Raw genomic sequence first — 21,925 nt, 5'->3', positions numbered from 1 at the left:
GATAGCGCAACACTAAGCGCACAAACAATACTGAGAATAAAACGAAGATTATAAATTTAAAAAGAAAGATTAATATCGACTTGCGTGTATACGAACGCTGAGCGAAGACTTGGAATGATAAACAAAGCAATAATTGTGTCTAGTAGTAGATGTTCGATCTTCTAAGAGATGGCGATGCAATATGTTAGATAAGGACAGATGAATGCGTTTGAGCAAGACACAACGATATATAATAAGTATAAAAAATGAATGAAGGATGTCACTATTATTCGATTTGGAATTTAAAAAAGCCTGTACTATCGACCTCAATCAAGTTCGGCCGTCGATCCAGCATCTCCTTAAACAAAATTGTGTAGTATAGTTTGATAGAATGACATTTAATAAAATAAATAACAGCTTTTTGAGCTCGGCTTGTACTTGTGTACTGTGATTATACAATATATTATTGTAATAAGGTAAGAGGAGGGAATATGCTACATTGCCACACTTAAGCGAAATTAGATTTTTGAGTAATTATTTACAATTTAAAGTAATTTTACATGCATACTCATCTTTTTCTTCCATCCTTTATCTATTATTTTTATATGATTCGAATCGAATATTTTCATTTTTTATTTTTAAAAATAAAGAAATATGAAAGAAGAATGGATAATATACCACCATGCGGGAAATATGCCATATACAAAAAAATGCTAATTATAACATTTATTGTGTTTTTTTAATTATATTATAAAAACACATTATTAATAATTTTTATGATGAAAATTAACATTTGTAACATACTATAAACAATATAAGAATATAAGTAATAACTTTAATAAATTATAGAAAAGTAGGCTCGTGTAAATGCAATGCAATAAATTAAAATGTCAAAGCTTTTTCAAAAAACGAGCAAATATAGTTGACTACTATATTTGCTCATTTTTTAAAAAAGCCTTGATATTTTAATTTATTCGATAAATTAAATATAACATGTAAAATAAACTTCAAGACACGTTTTTACAAAACAACATAAATATATCTTTTGATAAACAATCCTCGTGAATCCATCTACTACAACAATTAGATAGATAACAATAATATTCTTGAAACTTCCACGGGTTACTATATAAAGATTATGCGTTTCGCGAGTTTCCTCCTTGTCCAGATCCATTCTTGGAATGCCAACGTTTCGTGAACATTGCAATCCACTTCATCAGGGCGAGGAGCAGCCTGATACAGTATCAGAGAATATAGTTTTTCAATCCATTTTAATGAATTGAATTTTTTTGATTACGTGGAATTTAGATTACTTAGAACGCTATGTAAATAAAGTAAAACAACTATTTATTTATATGTTTAACAATTATTTATTTATATGTTTCATACTTACATATTACATACTTTTACTTCTAAAAACAGTTCAAAATGTAATTGAATAACATTATTGTTATCTATATAAAGATTATGCGTTTCGTGAGTTTCCTCCGTGTCCAGATCTATTCTTGGAATGCCAACATTTCGTGAACCTTGCAGTCCACTTCATCAGAGGAGTAGCCTGATACAGTATCGGAAGCATCTGATAGATATTATAATTTTATACGACAATTAATGACGAACAGTAGGATAGGTTATTATATTTATTCAGTGAGAAGGACTACATTAAGGATATTTGGTATTAACATTTGGTATTAATAGTACATAGTCACGGCATACAAATACAAGCCGAGCTTGAAAAACTCATATATATATATATATATATATATATATATATATATATTTATTATGTAGTTATTAAAATTTAATGTAATCATTATATCTTGTATCTTATTGTACTCCCATGTGTACTGATATACTAAGCAAGTTTTAGAAATAGTTTTAGCATTGCATTATTCTGCAATATTTCATGAATTCTATCGCATATTTTCAATTGTGTATAAAACATCTTAATAATACATTCTGATTTTTAGCGTAAAAAAGTTTTTTTTTAGAATTTTTTGAGGGCAAAGGAATAAAATTTTTATAACTAATCTTTTTTTTAAATATTTATTCATTTTTGCAGAATGTAAGAAATATTTTTTTAAGTTATTTTAATTAATGACCTTGCCAAATCGCTGAAAAGAGGTCTACATGGAAAAGATATTTCGCTGCATATTTTAAGTCCACCAGATCATCTGACAACATTTAAAAGGATATTCTAGATTTTAGTCTAAAAGCCGAATTTTTATGCTATTTTTGCGAATTTTTTAAAAATATAATATAATGATTTTGAGACGGGGTTTTTTCTTACATATTTATACATGTTTGAAGAATGTTTCAGAATTTTTGTATTAAAAAGTTTAATTATTATACAGAATTTTTTAATTTTTATTAAAAAGTTTAATTTAAGTTATCAGTATGTATAAAACATTAAACAAAATGATAAAAAGAAATATGTCTGTGGCTGTCACAATTCCAGCTCTTCGGCTCATCTGAAACAAAAAACTCAAAAATTCTTAATTAGTATGAGTTTGGCCATAGCAGGTATCAGAATGAAAAAAAGAAAAATTAAAAATTTTTTAAATGTTATGTCGAAAATTAAGTTTCGATTTTTGCCATTTTTTTTATCAAAATAGTTGTAAAAATTACAAAGAAATATATTTCGACTTGATCGTAGTAGGAACTATAGCTATATGCTGAAGATGTGTGCACATGACCGACTCGATTGATCAACTGGTTTTTTTTGATTGATCAACTGGAGATATCATGGCAGTCATCAATGAAAAATGTTCAATAAAAAAGTTTGAAGTTTTTTGTACTGATTATATAGAAATAATTTTACTTAATTGATTAATCAACTGTACCGAAGCCATAGAGAAAACCTTTCTTTTCCTCGTAAAAATGTTACAGAAGTTCTCTTTCTTTCCTACGATTTGCTTTCTCTTCTGTAGCGAAGTCAATAGAGTACCGAGTGACACAAGCTTCGTCCCTGAATTTTGCATCTCCACTTGCTGACCAATAGCCATTCTCATTACACTTATAACTTTTAAAATTGATATAATATATACGAACTCGATCGAATTTTTCATCTTTTTTATTTATTTTTAATATTTTGCGTGTAAATAAACAATTTGCGTCCACTCGCCTCAATATTCAAAGCCATACTAAGCCGAGAAAATAAATGTTTCTTCACAGGAAAGTCAAACTTGATCGTTAGATAAATCCTTTAAAAAGACTCCACTCCAAAAATACATGGCCTTTTAAGAATAACAATTTTTCTTAGCTGAAATAAAAATGCCGATTAACAATGCATTATTGTGCGCCGCGCGGCCCGAAAACGAGCTAGAAACCGCTCCCTATCAAATGCTGTAACTATCGAGTTAATTCCTTTTGCAGACATTCTTTATGTCAAATACTTGCGAAATATGTAAAAAAGAAAATTGATTTTTTGTCCCGCTAGACTAGAATATCCCTTTAAATATCGCTTAATTTGTTTGTATCGCGAAAAAATAAACTCGTAGAAGAAATTTATCTTGAAAATTAGTAAAATGGCAGCTGTTTTTAAAAAAAGTCGATTTTATATCTAAAATTTTACAATGGTATTCTTTTTTACGCTAAAAAGACTGTCATAAATATCGAAATTGTTCTAATCTATTCCATAAAAGAAAAGTTATTTTTGTAAGAAATAAAGCATTCATAAATCTATATAGTGTGTCTTTAATCGTGTCCGCCAATTTAAAAAAATGTAGTTTTGAGAAAAACACGTCTAAAATTTTAAGTTTATTTTTATAGTGACTTCTGCTAAAATTTGGTAATACTGGGGTGACTAAATTATCGGCATTACAGTCATACAAAAATCTCCGAATTGACTGAACGGAATCAAAAATCTTTTTACACAATTAAAGTAGACGCAAAATTATAAGAAGTGCAGTAGAGGTTGTATTCAAATAAAAAAAAAATTAAAAACTTACTTAACTTTTTTAGATATTAGTATAACATCCATTGTATCATCTCTTCATTTTGCGTTTATTTTAATCCAGTAAATTTATGATTCCGTTCAGTCACTTCAAAGATTTTTATACAACTGTCGATAAGTTGGTTACTCCAGCATCCCTTTAATAGTAGTAGTTCGAATTAATCATTTATATATTCTGCATATCTAAAACTATTAAATGCAAAACAATTATTTCAATTTTTTAATTTTACCTACTAGCATGTACTCTTAAAACCAAACGTGACGTATAAAAATTTGGCGCGCCTGAAATGTATTAAAATTACTTTGAACAATCTAACAATATGACAGAAACGGATATAGTAAACATAAGATTATAAATTGTTCACTAAATTTAATATTAATTTAATATTTTCCAGTTACATTTTTGTAATTTATTTATTTACATTTATTAATTTGTTACGTCCAAACCCTTGGAAATTTGGTCAAGGAGAATAAGAGAGAATGAAGAGGGTATGGAAGGATGGTTAGACTCAATCTCAGAAGTATACGCGCGGAGGCGAACACCTGTGAGTCGTATGCACCTTTTCAGTTCCGAAATATAGATTAACGTCCGAAGGGACGCTATGACACCTGTTCCGCTGGACAGTGCGAACGTCGATCTTACTTTTTGGATCAAGGAACTTAATTCTTTTGACACGGGACTGGACCTCGTGCGATCTCAGGTCGAGGGAAGTGAATGCGAGAGGTGATGTTAATAAAAGACAGGGAAATATCTTAAGTTACATTTATTAATAAAATGCAAAATAATAATAAAGCAGGATTTTATACATTATAAACTTCTCTTTACATAAAAAAATATATATTATAGCTTATGGATGTATGCGAATATGTGTGTGTGTGTGTGTGTGTGTGTGTGTGTGTGTGTGTGTTTGGAAAGGAGAAAGGTTTAGCGGGTATGGGAGGCGAGGAAAGTGTTGTAGGAGCACATTGGGATGAGGTGCTTGTAGAGGAGTAAGGTGTGGGATTTTTGGGGATGTATATAGTGATTAATTTGTCTCTTTCGTTGGAAGGGGACGGAAAGAACCGGAACATCCGATCTCAGTCGATCGGCTCAGGATTCAATTGAAATGGGAGGGGTGGGAGTTGATCCAAAGGAGGAGGGAGTAGGAATCCTTCCTCGTGAGGAGGGGGAGGGAATCGTTTCTCGAGAGGAGGAGGGAAATAATCGAGAATTTCTTGGATAACGGGGTTGATAACAGGAGGAGAAATGAGATTCAATGGTTGTGTAGATGAATAGGAGATTTCGACGAATTGTTCGCCAGTCGATTGTGGGTGGCCCTGGAGAACGGTTCCGCCTACTCCTCCGGTTATAGGGGGTTCGTCCGCATTTGCTGATGGTACGCACTACGAATCGAAGGATTAAATTTGACGTGTTCGTTGTAAACGCGTGTAAATGTATTCAAGTACAATGAATGTGTTTTTCGATGCGAGGAAATGTGGAAATAAAGGCGACTTACTATTAGCTGATCCAAGATATCGGGTAGGTTCTAGGCGAGTAGCCAAAGAGATCCGTCGTCGCGGAGAGCGTCTGAAGAGCAGTCGCAGTGGCGTATGGCTGGTAATTCCAGTTGCGATTTGTTCACAAGTTCGCATGGGATCGCTCGGATGGGGTCGCGAACTGGCGTGATTAGCGCGGGTTCCAATAATTTCCGCACTGCCTGAGACAATGAGTTAACTTGTAACTGAGCGCGAACTTCACTGACGTGGACCGGGTGATTCAAAATTTCCTACTGACGCTCTGCGCTTCCGCGGGACCTCTATTTATACCCCGAAAAAAGGGCGTCCTTTGTCTAGAATGCAAAAGTTAGTTGCAATGTCACGCGAGATTTACGATTTTTATAGCGTCCTATCGTTGTTAATCTAGAGTATATCGTTAGAGTAGTTTCGAGAAGAAAAGAAGTGATTTACGGTTTTCCTTAAAGAGCCAAGATTGCTCCGAGACGGATGACGAGTTCTGTTATTCTCGCGGAAAATATAATACGGTTAGGTAAACAAATGGTTATTGTGCACAAATAGGTTTGCGTGCAGGTCTACCATTGTCAGTTGCGAGTCTGATTTTAGATAACGCTCCCGTGGGAAGTTATCCTATGCGTTTTATAATTTTTTAAGTGCGACGTGGCGCCTGTTTTTCTAAGATGAAATTGTTAGTCAGTCTCGGATGACAAGACTTAGATTTTTACTATTGCGTGACTTCGGTGCATTTATAATGTCTTTTGCAATTTTGTCTCTTTTCGGGCCTACATTAAGGTTGTTATTCCTTTCGGATTGATTGGCATTTACGAATTTTCGCGGAGCCTGTCTGGTCCCTCTTTTCAATTCTGTCAGACCGTTATCAGAAGGCTCCGCTCGAGTCTCGCAGACGCCAACCATAGTCGCGACGTGAAGTCGAAGAAAAAAAATCGTGACGTCTGTAGGACGTAATACAGGATATGATTTGTTATGGGCGTCTCCATGGGTTTTTGTTTAGGGTGGCCACCAAGTCTTATAGTCTATGACCGCCTGATTGCCAGTCAAAGTATCTTGCGTATTTCTGTGAGTACCCTAGCGATTCTTTCGACTTCTTCCCCGTTGTCCCGCCTTCTGGCTCGCGCATATGTACGTCTAGCGACTATGCCGGAACACTTGAGTTTGGTTAACTCCTCCGGGTCATTAGTACGTGACCTGGCGGGGCAACGGACGGCTGCGGAACATCGCTGCGTCATCGTGTTCTACCAAATCTCTTTTTCCAACGGCCTGCCCAGCTCAAAAGTTAGCCAGGCAGCTATATGGACGTTTGGGATCCAATTTCCTGAAGGCCCATCATTTCTCTTCTCGCTCCAGTTGGCAGCGAATCTGCACTTCTAGGGGAGTGCAGACAATTTCTGATCAGTTGATGGTCAGATAGTTTTCCGAACATGTTGGTCTACACCTTCCAACCTCTTACTCTCGCGGTTGCCCCGGAGGACGAGTATGTCAGACCTACGATCAACTCATCTTGGGATCACACAGATGCTGACTTGACCCACATTTAGTAACGCGAGGCCGAGCCCCGCCGCTCAGAGGATCTCTATGATCGGGGACCTCCATTCGGCAGCGGGAGAGTTGAAGTCCCTTCCCGCAATGATAGAATGGGGAGCTCGTCGACTGACTTGCTCCAAGGCCTTTTTGAACTCCAATTAACTCAGGCGGGGCAGGAGGTAACATTCAATGACGTCTATGAACTTCGTTCTATCGCTATAATCTTTCCATCGCCACAAGTACCATCAGCAGAGAGTCGTGCGCGTATTGTCAAGCTATTGCTATCCTTTTCAAAGAATCCCCGATTCAGTTGGAGTTGTTCTCTGGTATCGAATAAGGGTCAGCGATAATTGCCAGACTTAAAGAGCCTTACGGGGAGAGAGTAAAATTGCATCGCGTGATCCGATCTCCTCTGATTGGATCTGAAGATCAAATCTTCATAAAGCCATGGTGGAAATATGCCATTTATAGTATTCAGGTTAGATGACTGTAAAAGTCATAGTAAGCTTGTGCTGCAATTTCCTTCTCAATTTTACAATTGGTAAGATCTTCGTAAGTGATATATATTATTAATCTTGAAAGTATATATTTCCTTTATTGTACACATTAGGTGTATAACTTTGCTTCCGCCGTTTTCCTATAGATGGCTTTAGTGGTAAGTGGTGTGTGGGAATAAATGACTCGATTGATGAGTCAAATTCTCAAGACAAGCCCACGCTTGTCGTGTGATGTGATATAAGAGGTAATGATCGACACTTTTCTTGTAACTGGTAACGATGAATCTTTATTACTCAAGCTCGAATGAATATGACTGTACAGGATGAACGCCATAATCTATCTGGCTTGTTATTTTTCTCTGACGCTGCTTGTAGGCAACTCGCAACCTACAAAATCCCTAGGCTTTCTACACTCGCTGCGCTAGTGAGATATTGAGAACATAATTCCCTACAGGTGGGCGAAATAAATAGATCATAGACGTCATACAATAAACTTGAACATCTGTCAACATAACCCCATAGAAACATTAGTCGATTTGTGTTTGCATCATAAAGTTATTCTCGATTGAAAATGTCAGTTTACGAGCCAAATTCTCGTCATTTGCGGGAGGTTTTAATTTTCTGCTTCAATATGAAGAAATCTGCGGCTGAGGCTTTCATCGAATGCTCTCAAATACTTATGGTGAGGCCACTATTAGTGAAAGAACGTGTCGTGAGTGGTTTCAACGCTTCAAGAATGGTGATTTTAATGTCGAAGACCGGCATAGCGGTGAAAGAGAGAAGATTTTCGAAGCATTACTTGATCAAGACTCGTGTTAAAATCAAAAAGAATTGGCACGATCATTGGGAGTGACTCAATCACCCATTTCAAAACGCCTCAAAGCCATGGGAATGATTCAGAAGCAAGGAAATTAGGTACCATACGAGTTGAAGTCGAGAGATGTTGAATGGCGTTTGTTTGCTTGTGAACAGCTGCTTGAAAGGCAAAAACGGAAGGGATTTCTGTGCATTGTGACTGGAGATGAAAAATGGATTCATTACGATAACCTCAAATGCAGAAAATCATGGTGAGTCCCCGGCCATGCTTCCACGTCGACGGCCAAATCGAATATTCACGGCTCCAAGGTGATGCTCTGTATTTGGTGGGACCAGCTCGGCGTAATGTATTATGAACTTAAAACCGACTGAAACAATCACAGGCGATCGGTATCGAACGCAATTGATGCATTTGAGCCGAGCATTGAAAGACAAACGGCCGCAATATAACGAGAGACACGATAAAGTGATTTTGCAGCATGACAATGCCATGGCGATCCCATGTTGCGAAAGTGGTCAAGATATACTTGGAAACGTTGAAATGAGAAGTTCTACCCTATCCGCCGTATTCTCCAGACGTTGCTCCCTCTGACTATCACTTATTTCGATCAATGGCACACGGCCTGGCTGATCAGCATTTCCGGTCTTATGAAGAAATAAAAAATTGGATCTCCTCCAAAGATGACCAGTTTTTTCGACGCGGGATTCGTACCCTGCCCGAAAGATGGAATAAAGTAGTGGCCAACGATGGACAATACTTTGAATCATAAATGTATAACCAGTTTTTTATAATAAAGTCTCGAATTTCGGAAAAAAAACGGCCGATGCAAAGTTATACACTTAATATATACATGAAATAAAACTACGAATTTTTACATTTTAGATATTTGAATATATACAGGATTTGTATATATAATAAAATGCCTGCTAGATGCAGTATTCCAAGACAAACTCATGCACAAACTCAAATAAAGAAGGATATTGCATAACATTTGAACATGATCCAAAAGAAAAAAATGATTGATGCTGTCGGAATTTCTGATTGGAAACCTTCAAAATCAATTCTACTGAGGTTAATATCGAAATGTGCGTACAAATATTTTATAATATAACTCCCGCAAACATCACAAAAATAACATCAATGTTATAATTTCTTACTCAATATCAATATATTAAATTTAATATAATGCGATGTATGTAATGATTACGTAGTTGCGTGAAAAATTCTAACATATTGATGTTATATTAATGATAATTAGTACAGTAGAGTTTTTCTCTAGCGTGTACTTACTTTTTAGGTTCATTTCCATCAGAATTCCATTCATTCCGACAGCATATAGATACACGTTAGAGAAAAATATCTACCAACTATCATTAATGTAACATTAATATGTTATAATTTTTTAGGCAATTAGATAACCGTTACATACACTCGCATTACATTGAATTTAATATATATATATATATATATATATATATATATATATGTATATATTGATATCGTGAGAAATTATAATTGATGTTATTTTTGTTGGTAACGGAAGTTATTATGAAAAATTTGTATGTACGCTTCGGTATTGATCTCTCACAGTATAGTTGATTTTGAAGGTTTCCAATCAGAAATTCCGGCAGCATCATTTCATTTTAGACTCAATTTAGAATTTTGGGTAAATATCCTTCTTGTACAGCAATATCCTTCTTTATTGTACATCTTAGAGCACTGTACCTGGCAGGCATTTTATAACATGTACAAATTCTGTTCAGATATCTAAAATGTAAAAATTTGTAATTTCATTTTATGTATATATGTACAATAGAGGAAAGTATATACTTCCAAAATTAATAATATGTATCATTTGCAAAGACCTTATCAATTGTAAAATGGAGAAGGTAATTACAGCACACTGCGTACTGCGATATTACTTTTGCAGTCGTCTAACCTAAATACTGGAATGATATATCTTCATTATGGCTCTATGCACTATAGAACTTTGATGCCCAGGTCCAATCAAAGAAAATCAGGTCATGTGATGCAATTTGCCACTTTCTCTCTGTGAGGCTCTCTAGGCCTTCCCCTCCCATATTCGGCAAGGTATTGGACTAACATATCCTGTGCCGCGCGCGAATGATTAAGGTTCATTTGGAGGAGACTGCATATCATTAACTTTGTAGACAAGACTCACGCGCCGGACTCCACATTTATCCACTCCTGTTGTTGAGAGGGGTTGTTCTCTTCCTGAGGTCTTGCTGAAGCGGATAGGGAGCTTGTGTTCTCACCTCCTAAATTTCCTTTCCCCTTCTTCGAAGCTGAAGCCTCCTATCTTATGGCCAGTCTGTTGTCCAAAACTTTTATAGACCGGACATTGAACCTTATCAGCGCAATCCTTTGCCAGGTGGCTGGTCTTGCCGCATCTGTAACAGCAGTTCGACCGAGCCAGCTGATTATAACACTGCTGCCTCACGTGACCAGTTTTCAAATATCAATAACATTGGAGGCTTCTGATCGGCAGCAATATCACGCGACAGAAAGACCATCCGATCTTAATGCGGATCGCATCTGCTATTCTCTTAACGGACACCATAGGGATCATACCAACAGGTGCTCAACCTACTGGGGATATCTTAATCTTCCCCACTTTATCGTCGTCGCGCGAGCACTTTCCAACACGTGCCACCGCTAAGATTCCTTCCTGGAGATCGCATTGTCGAGTTCGAAATTCGACCATTTTCGACGGTCAGGGGATCTTCAGGTTTTCTCTGACTGCGAACAGGGACCGTAGTTTATCCATGAAAACGTCCGTCTTCTCCTTGTTATCGGGATTATAGCCCTCCCAAATGAAGGCACCAGTAATCGCCCTTTTGAGTCTCGATTTTTTCCAGGTTGATATTGATCCGCAAGTGTCTTACTACGTTGGTATTCCTGCTGGTTCGAGCAAGTCAGCGTGATAGCTGCCAAATGTCGTGGCCGTACAGGGATGAAGGCATATCGATGGATTTAGGAAACATTTTTCCTCTCGGCCATTCTTTTACTGCCGCAGTCACCCCTTTTCGTAGGGAGAGTAGAATTAACTTTCTCGAATTTTCCAGCTCCAGCAAACTAAAACTGAGGCTTTGGCAAGTTAGCTTGCTTAGTTATTACTGGCCCTGGCAGCCATCCTTTTCACGGACCGGGACGTGACGAGCGCTCAGGTCACGTCGTTTGCGGCAGCCATCTGCCGTTGTAACTGGACCGATCAGATCCAATTTTTCTGGTCTTGGGGCCTCTTGTCTGGTCTTCTTGAATGGTCTTGTCTGGACCATTCGATTGATCCGATATTGGGGCAATGTTGGCGCCATCCCTTTTTTCTTCTTCTTCTTCTTCTTTTTAGAAAAAAAAGTTGCAGGTGAAGCATCCCTCGTTATGGTAGCGGAGAGGAGGCAAGCTAAATAGGTCGCCCAGAGAATGTATCCCATGTCCTCCAATATCCGCGAAAAAAGTCTCTCGAGAATGCGTGCGATCGATTCCCCTCGCGGACTCTACTGCACTCCCCACCACTTCCTTTGTCCCCCTTATTCGAAAAGAGATTTGTACACTCTTCTGCTAGAGGGTTCAGCTGTTTGAAAACTACAGAGGGGGCTTGAAATATGGCATCCTTAGGTCCTCCTCCGTGATAACCACCAGTGTCCCTTTTTCTTTTTCCGTCGGCTGGGATAGAGGTTCTGCCCGGAGTCGCAAAGTCCAAGGGATTTTCACTGCAGAGGATCGCGTAATAATAGAGGAGCGCGATCCGTCCCTCTTAACTCTGTTCTAGACGAGGGTTGTCTTTGCGGCACTGGTGGAGAATCAATTCCATTCGAGCAATCCAAACCTTGATCTTCACCGTGATGCTCTTTTGTTCGAGGATGACAGAGACGAGACAGCTGCAGCCTGTTCGTTTCCAAGTCTCTTTACAGCTACTTGTTTCGTTTCCGTAAATAAGCGATCTCTTTGTTCTCGCCGCTGAAGGATGGATTCTCTACTCAAAGTTCCAGACAGTGTCCACAACAAACTTAGCTGCGCTCCCCTCAGCCCTATCCACAATGATGTTTAAAACCGCCGTGATCTTTGAATATGCGATTCAAAGATCCTTCCGCGATTCAAAGATCCACGATGCCGCCTTTGATATTTCGCGATTTTTTTATCAATTTGGTGGTGATCCCCAATTCTTTGGTCGCCACAGCACGTAGGCTGTTACTCGAGGATCAGGTCTTTCGCCCTCTTGTTGGCCTTTCTTGTTGAGACTTTAAGAAGTTTAATCACCGGATCAAGAATGATTCAATGATCTCTTTTCAGCTGCTTGGTCCACAATCTCTCGGCCTTCGTTGCAAGAGCCGTATCGTAAATTTTCCACACAACGAAGGAAGTTTTCTCGGCCTCTGGTATAAAACCGCCTGGTAACCGTCGTCGACTTGGCAGTCATTGCAGACACTACCCTGAGACTCGCGGAGTACACTGCAGAAGGGATCGGTACTTTTAGATTCCCGCTTTCCACGGACGGCAGGGGGGAGACCCTGGCCTCCCCCCCCTCTCGATCCGTCTGGGAGCTCCGAATATTCTTTACAGCCATAAGATTGTAGTGACAGTTTGTTCCATTACAGAGAAATTGGCGACTATTTTACAAGCTGCTCCCTTAATTGGATGTATAATTTTCCTTCCGGGTTTACAGTTTTCCTTGTATACGGGTCTTCCCTATCTACGGAGAAGCCCGTATGACTCTTAGGATCCCTGCACTGACATTCTCGGGCGGCTGCCTCACCAATACTTTTGGTGGCCATGCCCGCGAGGAACGGGTAGCCCCCGCGACAAGATGGCGTGCCACGAGGAGGGTTTCAATACATCCGGACGCACCAAGTTTTGTACGTCACGATTTTTAAATCAATTCATATAATTTAAAATTTGTATAAAAATTCGCATAGTATAATTATATGTAATTGCATAAAATGCTGAAACTATTTTTGAAGTTTTGTACTTGTTAGTGTACAATTACAATAAAATACAAATAAAATAATTGCATTAATCTTATTGATAATTATAAATCGACACTAGTATTTGACATCCTTCCGTATAGAGAACGTATGTACATATTTAAAACTTTGTTTTTCTTTATCTTTTATAAAGGATTTATAATATTATAATTTTGAATGTCAGACACGTAATTATGTTATAATGCATAATTATTTTACACTTTTATTGTGTTTGACATTTTTAATATTCACATTAATTAAAGAAACAAATTTGTGATGGATATACATTTTTTTTTAACGTAACTTTTATTTATTAATAATTTTAAGAGATTTTTGTACGATATTCTTTACTATTATCCATTTTTTTTATCTTCAAACTTATTTTTATTTAAGATAGTTTTTTAATTAAAACAATGTTTTCATTAAAACAATTCTTGCAATAGTTTTTTACGATGCATACATCTTAACAACGTTCAAATATTTTGTAACGTTTTCATTGTATGTGTTGTGCGTGCGTGCGTGCGATGCCATTCGAATTGTATTATTAAATATTTTTTATATTAAGTATTTCTTGAAATATACATATATGGACCTACTCATTTATTTTTTATAATATACGCGTACATACAAATTTACATACATATACTTTTAAATACATTATTCCATCCGTATGTGCATATTAACGAATACGCTAATACATAGGCGTAATGAGATGAAAATATTCCTATTCAAATCAACTCGCGTAAAGATTAGGTTTTGAATTTGTGCATTGAAATTTTGATATTCATTATAGTTAACAAATAGCAGTAGTTTTTATTTAATAATGTAGTATACTTCTCAACAAATTTGATTTGAATCATTTAAATTTAAACAATTTTGAAAGTTACGAATACAGCAATTTCTAACAAAATGTTTTAGAGCTCCCAAAAAAAATTATGTATTTAGCTTTTAAATTTTGCTCATCTATTTTTAAATTTTGTATATACACAAGATGTCAGGCATCTGAATTTGCAGGAGTATTAATGCATGTTCAAAACGCGCATTTCTTTCCATATATTTATGCATTATTACTAATGATTATTCGAAAAATGTAATGTAAACTTAAAATTGAATTAAATTAAATTAAACATAATGAAACCTTAATAATTTATAAATAATTTAATAATTTATAAATAAAATCGCTCATAGACACAACTCTGGTGAAAATTTTTCTCAGAACTTTCATATAATTTTCAGAATTTTTCTGCATGATTCTATAACTTTCTCGCATTTTTTATATGAATTGGAACACTTCTCAGAAATATCCGGAAAGTCTACATTTTATCTCAGAATTTTTCGTATGTTAATAAAATATTCTAAGATTTCTAAGATATGTTCTTAATATAATTCCTGACAAAATGTTATAAAATCTAATAAAGTTAAAAATATTTTTAAAAAATTAAAGAATAAGAAATCTCAAAATATTTTAAAATTTACAAAAAATTCTAAGAGAAGATTTAAACTTTTCTAATATTTCTGAAAAATGTTTCAATTCGTATAAAAGTTATGAGAAAAATTTTCACCAGAGAACATTTTGCAATTTTTTCTCAAAAGAGAACAATGATAATGTAAACTTAAAATTGAACTAAATTAAACTAAACATAAACTTAATAAACATAAGCTTAATAATTTAATAATAATTTAATAATTTATAAATGAAATTGCTGTTAGGCATAACATTCCGCAATTTTTTCTCATTTCTTCAAACTTTATTTTTTATAAAAGAACGATGCGAAAATTGTCTTTTTAGTTCTTTTTTCCGTATATACAAATAGAGACGGGAGAACAAACATGTATATTGACATATACCCTTGAAAACCGCCAGCAAAATTAAATTAGGCAGGTAATTAATTATTTATTTTGAGTATTAAAACGATACTTTTAATACTTAAAATAAATCATTGATCACTGGCCACAATTTAATATTGAGGAAGATATTATTACGGAATTATATTATAGAATTATTATTGTACATAAATATATTTTTTTATAAATAAATCTAAATTCAGAAGACACAGACAGAATAATTAGTTTACATGACATGGGACACACGAGGACAGAAATTGCACAAATAATCAACTGCAATAGGAATACCATTTCGTTATTAATAAGGAAATATGAAGAAAGAGGAATGGAGAATTTAAAAGATCACAGGAAAAATAATCATCGCCCATAAAGAACGACATCGAAACAAAATTAGGAAATTGTCGGAGACATCGATGAACATCCCTTTGAAGTAGCTGCTACCGTTTTTTTACGCAACAGAGTTTTGAATATCTCTGTAAGCACAGTCAGACGTAGTTTAGTTGCTGCAAATGTCCATGCACGTCTCTCGCAGCAAAAAAAATTGAATTAAAATTACAACATCGAAATCGGAGATTACAATTTGCAAGAGAATATTTGGACACACCCCAAGAGTAGTGGAACAGTATAATTTGGATGAATAAAAATTTTTTTCATCTGCAGAAGATGAATGACATCTTTTATGGCGAACCGATGGAGAATGTTTAAATCCAAAATACTTCATTAAATTAAATCCAAAATTCTTTCATCAGGATATAGAGAAAGGATTTCGATGGGATTTTGGGAAAGCATCGAATAGACTGATATAGTAGAAATAACACCAAGAATGGTTGCCGAAGAATATGTGGAAATCCAATGAAAAGTATTAAAACTCGGTATTAGACGTGTTTATCCAGAACAGTATCCGGTTGTAAAAAAAATGCACGATAGTAGTACCGTCCAAATCAAACATCCAGATTAGTTCAAGCATGGTTTGACATAAATTCGGATATTCAGCAAATTCCATGACCGACAAAATCCCCAGATTTAAATCCGATGGAAAACGTATGGGCTCACATGAAATCGTCGTTGGTATCTGGCCAGTTACGAACGAGAGAAGCATTGAGGAATCATGTTCATCAAATTTTTTTTTCAGTTAGCTTTATGATGAAATTACATCAAAAATTTAGTAAATTCAATAGAAAGACGGCTGCAATTAGATATATATAATGATGGATACTGGGGGGATACCATATTGATTAGTAGTATATTTATATGAAATTAAAATAAAAATAGATGATAAGATGATTATTATTAATATTTTGTATTATTTTGTTTGACAGAAATACATTATGGATAGATGTTGCAGAATAATGAACTTGGATATAGATATTTGATATTAATAAGCAGTGATCAATGTTGGAACGTCTAGGTAAAAATATCTAGATGCAGTATCTAAATACTTTAGCTGTACCGAAGTGCATTACCTAGATCCTTATAGGCGGAAATATCTGTATCGTATTTATTTTTGGATATTTTGGATATTATTTTGGTATTTTTTAAGTTTTTAGATACATAGGTACTTATATATTTCATTTTGTGTTATATTAAAAACTTAATTTTTTATTACTATATCTACTATAAATCATCTTTACTATACTATATTATAAATAATCAAGAGTACTTTAATGTTGTGAAGAAAAACAATTTTTCTAATTTTTTTTGTTTAACAATTATTAACAAAAAATTTTTTAAATTTTTTCTTCATATCATTGAAGTACTCTTGAAAACAACTTTTGTTTAAAAAGGGTGTCACTTCTTAAACATAATTTAGGGCACGTATAAAAAAAAACGTTTCTTAGATTTTTGTGTTTAACAATATATTTCATGGAGAATCAAATCGATTTCGGACAGTTGTGAAATTTCCCTTGTGAGTCGAAAAGTCCTTTATCACTGTGCAATTTTTGCAATATTTTAGGAGATATTTCTCGGACACCAACAACAATCTCTGACGGACACACAATATAGCGGGTCCGCAAATCAATTTTGTTGTCACATATTTGCCGATTACTAGTTACAGGTACTGGTGGCTTGTTAAATTAATAAAATCCTTCCTCTTATTGTCAGTGTAAAATGGACTAAACTAAGTTGAAAAATCTTTTATCATTTTGCAATTTTTGCAATACTTTAGGAGATATTAATTTCATCATAAAGATCATCACATAAGCACGTCCGTGCGGATTACCGCCTATCAGTTGCAGTCGATTATCGCGCGAGGACTACTTGGTAAGCGATAGTGACTGCTTGGGTAGGCGCGCTGCTTGAGTTATGGCGCTTAACGCGCGCTTACCAAGTAGTCCTCGCGCGATAATCGACTGCAACTGATAGGCGGTAATCCGCACGGACGTGCTTATGTGATGATCTTTATGATGAAATTAATATCTCCTAAAGTATTGCAAAAATTGCAAAATGATAAAAGATTTTTCAACTTAGTTTAGTCCATTTTACACTGACAATAAGAGGAAGGATTTTATTAATTTAACAAGCCACCAGTACCTGTAACTAGTAATCGGCAAATATGTGACAACAAAATTGATTTGCGGACCCGCTATATTGTGTGTCCGTCAGAGATTGTTGTTGGTGTCCGAGAAATATCTCCTAAAATATTGCAAAAATTGCACAGTGATAAAGGACTTTTCGACTCACAAGGGAAATTTCACAACTGTCCGAAATCGATTTGATTCTCCATGAAATATATTGTTAAACACAAAAATCTAAGAAACGTTTTTTTTTATACGTGCCCTAAATTATGTTTAAGAAGTGACACCCTTTTTAAACAAAAGTTGTTTTCAAGAGTACTTCAATGATATGAAGAAAAAATTTAAAAAAATTTTTTTGTTAATAATTGTTAAACAAAAAAAATTAGAAAAATTGTTTTTCTTCACAACATTAAAGTACTCTTGATTATTTATAATATAGTATAGTAAAGATGATTTATAGTAGATATAGTAATAAAAAATTAAGTTTTTAATATAACACAAAATGAAATATATAAGTACCTATGTATCTAAAAACTTAAAAAATACCAAAATAATATCCAAAATATCCAAAAATAAATACGATACAGATATTTCCGCCTATAAGGATCTAGGTAATGCACTTCGGTACAGCTAAAGTATTTAGATACTGCATCTAGATATTTTTACCTAGACGTTCCAACATTGATCACTGCTTATTAATATCAAATATCTATATCCAAGTTCATTATTCTGCAACATCTATCCATAATGTATTTCTGTCAAACAAAATAATACAAAATATTAATAATAATCATCTTATCATCTATTTTTATTTTAATTTCATATAAATATACTACTAATCAATATGGTATCCCCCCAGTATCCATCATTATATATATCTAATTGCAGCCGTCTTTCTATTGAATTTACTAAATTTTTGATGTAATTTCATCATAAAGCTAACTGAAAAAAAAATTTGATGAACATGATTCCTCAATGCTTCTCTCGTTCGTAACTGGCCAGATACCAACGACGATTTCATGTGAGCCCATACGTTTTCCATCGGATTTAAATCTGGGGATTTTGTCGGTCATGGAATTTGCTGAATATCCGAATTTATGTCAAACCATGCTTGAACTAATCTGGATGTTTGATTTGGACGGTACTACTATCGTGCATTTTTTTTACAACCGGATACTGTTCTGGATAAACACGTCTAATACCGAGTTTTAATACTTTTCATTGGATTTCCACATATTCTTCGGCAACCATTCTTGGTGTTATTTCTACTATATCAGTCTATTCGATGCTTTCCCAAAATCCCATCGAAATCCTTTCTCTATATCCTGATGAAAGAATTTTGGATTTAATTTAATGAAGTATTTTGGATTTAAACATTCTCCATCGGTTCGCCATAAAAGATGTCATTCATCTTCTGCAGATGAAAAAAATTTTTATTCATCCAAATTATACTGTTCCACTACTCTTGGGGTGTGTCCAAATATTCTCTTGCAAATTGTAATCTCCGATTTCGATGTTGTAATTTTAATTCAATTTTTTTTGCTGCGAGAGACGTGCATGGACATTTGCAGCAACTAAACTACGTCTGACTGTGCTTACAGAGATATTCAAAACTCTGTTGCGTAAAAAAACGGTAGCAGCTACTTCAAAGGGATGTTCATCGATGTCTCCGACAATTTCCTAATTTTGTTTCGATGTCGTTCTTTATGGGCGATGATTATTTTTCCTGTGATCTTTTAAATTCTCCATTCCTCTTTCTTCATATTTCCTTATTAATAACGAAATGGTATTCCTATTGCAGTTGATTATTTGTGCAATTTCTGTCCTCGTGTGTCCCATGTCATGTAAACTAATTATTCTGTCTGTGTCTTCTGAATTTAGATTTATTTATAAAAAAATATATTTATGTACAATAATAATTCTATAATATAATTCCGTAATAATATCTTCCTCAATATTAAATTGTGGCCAGTGATCAATGATTTATTTTAAGTATTAAAAGTATCGTTTTAATACTCAAAATAAATAATTAATTACCTGCCTAATTTAATTTTGCTGGCGGTTTTCAAGGGTATATGTCAATATACATGTTTGTTCTCCCGTCTCTATTTGTATATACGGAAAAAAGAACTAAAAAGACAATTTTCGCATCGTTCTTTTATAAAAAATAAAGTTTGAAGAAATGAGAAAAAATTGCGGAATGTTATGCCTAACAGCAATTTCATTTATAAATTATTAAATTATTATTAAATTATTAAGCTTATGTTTATTAAGTTTATGTTTAGTTTAATTTAGTTCAATTTTAAGTTTACATTATCATTGTTCTCTTTTGAGAAAAAATTGCAAAATGTTCTCTGGTGAAAATTTTTCTCATAACTTTTATACGAATTGAAACATTTTTCAGAAATATTAGAAAAGTTTAAATCTTCTCTTAGAATTTTTTGTAAATTTTAAAATATTTTGAGATTTCTTATTCTTTAATTTTTTAAAAATATTTTTAACTTTATTAGATTTTATAACATTTTGTCAGGAATTATATTAAGAACATATCTTAGAAATCTTAGAATATTTTATTAACATACGAAAAATTCTGAGATAAAATGTAGACTTTCCGGATATTTCTGAGAAGTGTTCCAATTCATATAAAAAATGCGAGAAAGTTATAGAATCATACAGAAAAATTCTGAAAATTATATGAAAGTTCTGAGAAAAATTTTCACCAGAGTTGTGTCTATGAGCGATTTTATTTATAAATTATTAAATTATTTATAAATTATTAAGGTTTCATTATGTTTAATTTAATTTAATTCAATTTTAAGTTTACATTACATTTTTCGAATAACCATTAGTCATAATGCATAAATATGTAGAAAGAAACTCGCGTCTTGAACACGCTTGATATTCCTACAAATTCAGATGCTTAGGCATTGACGCTGTGTGCACTATAAATTCAAATCATTTCTATTAATTTTTAATGAAGTATAATTTTTATTTGGAAGTAACTCATTTGAAGTAAATACATCACAGAAGAAACTTAAGAGTTTAATCATTGTTTGATATGCAAATGTTATAAAAAAATAGTATTGTGACTATCTTTTTATTATATATATTAAAGAAATTTGTATTATTAATAAAATAATACTTCGTTTTAAAATAATACTGCTTTTTTTTATAAATCTCAATATATCTTTCGGTGTGCGCGCACGCGCGCGTGTGTGTGAATATGTGTTTAACGCAGTGCACATATAATAAAAATATTATAAATTATTACTTTATTAAACACGGGAAACGATTGTTTAGGCATTTTATAAGGCTGCATTCTGTTATTAATTGTGTAAGTAATGAAAATCTATAATATGTAACATGAATTATAGATTTTCATTATATGAAGTGAATAACGGAATGCAGCTTATGCAACTTATGTTGAATTCAATTGGGCGTAGTTGTGCGCACTGGTGCATATTAAAGCGATGGCACAGTATATACAGTAGCACATATTTCTGTCGGCATCTTCGATGCTAGTGTTGGTCAAAATGGAGTGTGTGAAATAAGTAAGTTACCTAGCGTTACCATCTAAACTTCTTTCTCTTTTCATCTTTTTTTCTCTGTTAAAATTTTTCGCTAAGCTCACTAGATTTATTATCATCGCAATCTAACGAATGCGTTGAAATGAGTAAAAGTTATTATAGGAGCATATTGGAGTATATTAGAGCATGCGATACAAATAAACCTATTATTACAATAAAATAATTTAAACTTTATAAAAATTAATAAAAATAAATTGTAAATATATTACAAAAAATAAAGAAAAAATATAGAAAAATTATGAAAAATATTAAGTTAACTTAAAAATGTATTTTATATATGTATAAAGAAATATTATGTAATTATATATCTATGAAAATATTATATTATGAGAAAGCTGATATGGAAGAAATTTATGTACATATACAGAATGTGTCACCAAAATCCGGACAAATTTCAATTTAAATTTTCCGCTATATTGTGCATCCGCCAGAGGTTGTTGTTAGCGTCCGAGAAAGCTTGATATTTCTAGTAAACAATCGTATTCTCAAAATGGTCGCGATGTTGAAACCAAATACGAAGTATAATCGAAGAGCCACAATCATCGAAGGAATCATTCTTCGCTGGGCTCAGCAACGGAAACAATTCTGTTCTTTGGATACCCGAGATCAACCATTTATGATGTTATAGCAAAATATACGGCTTTAGAATAGTCCAACGAAGGTTCCAGTATGTCAGCGAGGAAGAGTCATTCGAAAGAACGCACCGCGAGG

General features: G+C 34.0%; 1 protein-coding gene across 1 annotated transcript in view; it reads left to right on the top strand.

The window, feature by feature from the left end:
• Nucleotides 1-21,925, top strand: part of LOC147907886 (uncharacterized) — a 94,888-nt gene that overhangs the window by 519 nt on the left and 72,444 nt on the right. The gene's annotated exons all lie outside the window — the stretch shown is intronic.

Source organism: Acromyrmex echinatior, chromosome 12 (genome assembly GCF_024713525.1).
Source record: "Acromyrmex echinatior isolate Ae372 chromosome 12, ASM2471352v2, whole genome shotgun sequence".
Classification (NCBI taxonomy): domain Eukaryota; kingdom Metazoa; phylum Arthropoda; class Insecta; order Hymenoptera; family Formicidae; genus Acromyrmex; species Acromyrmex echinatior.
Note: the sequence above shows the minus strand (reverse complement) of the source record. Positions and strands in the feature narration are given on the sequence as shown.